This window comes from Atractosteus spatula, chromosome 11 (genome assembly GCF_055471065.1).
Source record: "Atractosteus spatula isolate fAtrSpa1 chromosome 11, fAtrSpa1.hap1, whole genome shotgun sequence".
NCBI classification, from domain to species: domain Eukaryota; kingdom Metazoa; phylum Chordata; class Actinopteri; order Semionotiformes; family Lepisosteidae; genus Atractosteus; species Atractosteus spatula.
The window spans coordinates 42,386,336-42,392,478 of NC_142716.1; positions in this window are offsets into that span (position 1 = coordinate 42,386,336).

The window sequence follows — 6,143 nt, forward strand, 5'->3', positions numbered from 1 at the left end:
AAAATAGTTATGTATATTTCTAAATACTCGATCTTCAAATACATTCATATCCTGTTAGTATTTTGTGAACCTACTTTGGCTGTAACCTTGAAAACATTTTTAAACTCATCATAAGGGATATTCAAACATTCCTTCATTATGAATCTGTCCAGTTTCTCCAGGTTGTGCGGCCTGCACTCAGGACCGGCTGTCTTCAACCAATAACATAGTCTGTTAGAAACTGAAAACCATCTGTCTGTCCATTTCCTAACTGCTTTATCCAGTACAGGGTCATGGGAGAGCTGGAGCCTATCCTAGCATGCAACGGGCACATGGCAAGATACACCCTGGATGAGATACCAGTCCATTGCAGGGCAGAAACACCGACATAAACATACAGTACGCACACACTAGGGCCAGACTTCCCGAAGCCAATTTACCTCCCAGTATGTCTTTGGACTGTGGGTGGAAACTGGAATACCTGGCAGAAGCCCACACAAACATGGGCAGAACATAACATCGTGCAGGAAGCACCCTAGGAATTGAACCCAGGGCCCTAGTACTGCAATGTAGCAATGCTAACCACTGTGCCACCAATCAAGAAGAAACCTAAACACTGGTTTCATGGCCTCCTAAGCATTTGCCATTGAGTCTACTGCTATACAATACTGGGTTGTAAAGTCTATTCATGGCTGAGTTCAACTTTATAAGTGACAGGAGGCACCAGTTTCTGGCGCAAATATCCTGGTAAACATTGCTGATCACCAAAAACTACTGGTGAGCCTTTGCAGAACATTAATTTATGCTTCATCCTACCACATTATTGGGTTCCATTTGACTTGGGAATGGAAGAGTAATTATTTGGCATCTTCATGTCTAATCTTTTTTGTCTCGCTATGGACCTCTGCAACAAACCCCCCAGTTCATGAGGGCAAAAGTCTTTGTAATACTTTTTAATAAAAAATAAATGTTTTGGTTTGCTTGATCAATAAAAAATGTCATGTGTTTCATTTCAACACAACTTCAACATTACACTGAAAGCACTGAAGGTTTCTAAACGTGACAGGGTCCATTAACTATAACCTATACCTCTGCCACAATATCCTGGACCGTATTTGCCAGACATAATACAGCACACTCATGTAAATAATACCCATATAAAGATATTAAATCACACAGGAAGGCAGCTGGTTTGTATTCTTGTACATTTAATCAGGAACAGGACACGCCTCGTTGACACTTGAACAGCTACTTTTTTTGTTGTTGTTTCACAACCACTTAATGACGTAGCAAAAGAATGTGCTTCACTTCCTTATTCCACCCATCCTCCTTCACTTAAAAGGAGAGCAAGTCATCTTGTAAAATTGAAGGTACACCAAGTGTTCAAAGATGTACATAGAACATTGATGAAAGTAGTGAATCATGAAAGAAACACATTTCACAACACATTTTTAGTTCAAGCTCTTTAGTAACAAGTAAAACACTTGCAAAGCAGAGATAAGTGTAGCTTTTATGAAGGAGAATAACAGTATTATTTCAGATTTCTTCATTCCGGGGTGTGAGGAATTATACTAAGAGAATAATAAACGTGGGATGATCCATTTTCTCATTTAGATAGAGTAAATGATGCCAAAAGGCTTATTTTAAACATTAATTAAATGTAAATTTCAACTTAAAATAGAGTATTTGCCATCACAAGCACTTATCAGGGGCTGGTCAATTATTGTCAGCTGTAAACGTATATGGTTTGGTGAGCAGTGACCTCAAAAAGGGTCAGCTGCATAATGAAAATACTCCAGGGGCGCCACAATATCGAGACAGACGGAAAGCACAATGCCTAATTACTGAGGACGCAAACCATACTTTCATTCGCCTTCAAATAATTATTAGGGAGGAAAAAAGTTAATCATCCATCTTATCTTGTGGCCCCATTAGCTCAGACCCAGGGGTGTTTTGTACTGTGACACCACCAGCAGAATCATTTACACATCTTATGTTTTCATATCAGGGAGCTTTTCGGAAAGAAGAAATCTCGGGCTGCTAATGTGCTAAGGTAACATCTGAAGCAGAGACAATGGGGAACAAATGCTTTGTTGTGTGATCTATGGACATACTTCTTTTCAGCAATACACGCAATTCAAATTAAAATCTGAGCGAGCATGAACGAACAGAGGATGGAAGAATTGTGCAATCTCTTGTTTTGGAAGATATGGGTTTGTGTGAAAAACAAGATGAGACAAAGATTAATTTATTTCCATTTTTATTTTGAGTTTGCCACATAGAACTGCCTTAGGTGTTTTGTGAGTATTTTACAATGTCTCTTTTTTGGTTTATGTTTGCATCCATTAAAATATAGACTAGATTCATGCCTCCCCACCCAGTCATGCACTGTACAGTAACTAGCACCTTTAAAAACTCCAGGGAGACGCTGTATCTGAGACCCGGGGTTTTTACAGAAGTCTGCTATGTAAAACAAAGCAAAAATCTAAATCTGCTCTAACCTCTGTCATTGCTCTGATCCTGACATTTGCTTGCTTTGGTCATGTGGGCTGAGATTCTCCCTTCTGCCTGCTGGCCTTCTGTGGCTCATGAGTGTGTTGCGTGTCTCGGGGGGCCTGCTGAGCCTGTCACTGGCTGGCCTGACTCTGCAAGAATGATACAGACCCAGGGGGCAGGAAGACAGAGCTTCGGTCTTAGCATGGCAGCTACCAACCCACTACCATGCTTATCCCCCGAACGCTACAGTATTCATGTAGGGACTTCAGGTCTTCCAGATCCATAAAGATTCACACTTCAGATTTTTGTATGTACTGTTATATACAGTCTGATATCCTATAATGTTATATAAGAAAATCTGATTTTATATGTAGTTCTGATATGATGTGTGACACATGACATTGCATGTGGCGTACTGTTTCTGGTGTAAATGATACCATTTCCATAGGGAAACTACCTTAAAGCCAAAGACAGATGCTGAGTGGGTATTTCTGGCGCACAGTGAGAAGCGTGGAGAGATTATATTGATCAGAAGAGGCAAGCTGTTCATCTCTGAATTTCATTTGCCTCTCAGTGCCTTACGGGTTCCCTTCACTCCCTGCATACCATACCCCGGTGAAAGTAAAATGGTTTGTTTGTGCAAACACAGTTGTGATTGGTAAAGCCAGAAGGAAGGCGTTAGCTCCAGGGTAAACTAGGCTGTAAGCCAGATGTGTGTACCATTACTGTGGTTTTAGTTTACGCAACAGCTACTGTAAACATTTGCTGCTGTTTTCTCAGATGCTCCAGACACAGATGGATCTCATGTGATGCTGGTCTACTGTGTTATTTGCTGTGTCATTGTGGGCTGTGGCTCCGTGTCATCATGCAGGTGGAGAGAGCTCTTGCCATTTCAGGTGTATCATCTTACGTCAGCTTCCTCCTGTTGAGTCACGTAGTCACAGGTGCTGTTATCGCTGCTCTTTCAGAACTGGTATGGTCCAGTTTCACATCTTCTTTTTAGAAGGAAAAATAATTGAAATCTATGCTCTTTGCCACCCTTTGCAGATCATGTTTTCTTTACCAGAAGTTAAATATATTAGCTATTTGCTTATTAACTGACACCTTTATCTGAGGCAGTGTACAATTAATATGTGGTGCAGAAATACAACGTATAGAGAGGTATTAACAAAATAGCTCAGTAAATACATGCTGTATATATACATATAATATAGCAACCAAAAAAGTATTTATGCTTTTGTCATATGTATTATGACGTTACACTAGAATGAAAATAGATTATTATGCAATAAGTTTTAGGTATGAACTTAACTTTAGATATTTGTGTGGTGGCATAAAAATAGTTGGCATATAATGTTAATGCTGAACTCGTTCTTTCCTTTTCAGCTTTTAATTGAGACCAGCCTTCTATAGATATCAAAGTCGTATCAGTAAAAGGCCAGGCTAGATTTAGTTTGCTGAAATTTTTTTTTTTTAATAAAATGCAATAAGGGACAACTTATGTGAAATATTTGTTTTTAAACGAAAAATGGTACAATGACTTAAGTGATGTTTGATATAAGAAGAGGAATAAAATGGCCATGTCGTATAAGCCTAAAAAAGTGTAACCACCCTGAACTGTAGATAATGTTGTTTTTTAATTTGAGCTATCTAATCTTAAAAGACAGACCCACACAGTGTGGAAACAAATCAAAATGTCAACAATCTGTTCCCAGAATGCATTTCTTCCTCATTGTCTGAAATGGTGTTTTGCACCTGTGTCAAAGGATTTATGACAGAGCAGGCAACTGACAGTTTTGAAATACATGGCATGATTTCACTTTTTTTTTGCATTTTTACTACTTTGATTGTTTTCCTTATGGAAATCATGCCGTGTGTAGTATAGATTGAACCAGTAGAGCACTAGCTTATTTTGAAACAAAACATAATTCAACAAAATCTTTTTATGTTTGTTTTTGATTTAGACAAAGGCCAGGCCATTACAGCGGTCACAAGAATGCATTTTCATTTGATTCACTTTTATAAAACATCACGCAAGGGCCAGCAAATGGTTTTTTAGAACATTTATACACCAGTTCAATACAGAAGCAGTGCTATTTACCATCAGCAAGTAAATCTATTGTCTGAATATAAACCTTTCCCCACTAAATTCAGATTTCCATGATTATTGTAGCATCTTAATGACAAATATGATTAAAAACTATTCTTAATCAGGATGTTTGTGGAGTTCCAGAGTAAAACTTTATAGATTATTTTTTAGAAACTCCTGTTGAGGTCTCATCCAGATAAGGAAAACAATGTTTGCACCCTGCCAGTTCATATGTACTACATATCATGCAGGATCTTTTCTGTGAGTAGGTCTTGAGGAATTGATCTATATGCCCTTTTGGAGGGTGGGGGTTGTGACCCTACCATTTCTACAGCTTGTCAATACAAGCTGTGCTGGTTATTTGTGTCGCTGAGTAATATCGTCGATTCTAATTTTACTATCCTGACCTTTTCACATGAGGCCTTGTGCTCTGTGCTTATCATATTCTCAGAACCTCTTTATTTTTTTTCCTCTTGCATTGCTCCTCTACAAATTCCCAAACTGAAGCAGCAGACTGACAGACATTGCTGGCTCTGCACAACTGCTATTTCAGAACTGACCTTCCCAGCCTCCACTGCTCATATGCACAGATCATTAAAGATCATCAGGGTAAGATCAGTAGAAGTGTAAGAAACTAATGATGGTCCTCAGATAACAATGTATCGTTTCTGCTCTGCTGGACAAGCCAGGAAGTACTGTAGGGTTTTCCATGTAAAGTGGCGATGACCTGTTTTTTGAATATGGTGAAAATCTTGTGATCACTCACATTTTCTCTGTGTCCTGTTAATGCAGTGAATTGCAAATATGTTCATGGAACATGAAAAGCAAAAAGTGTTTTTTGGGCCTTGTTGAGGCAGTGGTTTTATGTTTCTACAGAACCAATGGAGTAAAACAGAATAACATATTTTATAGGTCTCCCATGCTGGTAAATAATCCATACGATACTGCTATGTATACAGTATACACAATTATAACAAATCCTGTTTTACTTACTTTTTTTAGTTCTGCTTCTGTCATTTATCTATGAAATTCTGTAAATCAGCCAAATAAAAAAAAAGTTTAATGAAATCTGAGAGCCCTAGAGGAAAACAAAACTAATTAGCATTAACATTTGCAAGATCTCTTAGAGGTCACATGTAATTTACTGAAAAGTCCTGAGTTTGTTACCTGTTGTAAATGCAAATCTAATGCCTTTTAAATTAGAACCGTAACCTTATCAGATATTCACAGTCACAGTGTTTTTTCTGCCATAGTTCTAAGTGACTGAGCTTGGCTGGCATTTTCAATTAGTCATTACTAGGCTGTTCTTTGTATCTCCAGAGAGGAGATAGAGAAACAGTTCAGCTAAGCACTGGTGATTATGTATCTTACTGTTCTAAGTCAATACTGGTACAGGCTTACATGTTTGAGTCTTTTTTGCTCCAGGCCTTTTGCAACCCAGTGTTCATTAGCCCACACATGGTCAGCAGTTCTAAAGAAAACAAAGAATAAGACTGCATTAATGCTCTGAGCTGCTTGCTTGCTGTAACAAATTAGTATTCGTGCTTTAGATGAGATGTTAAACAGAGGTTCTGAGTAC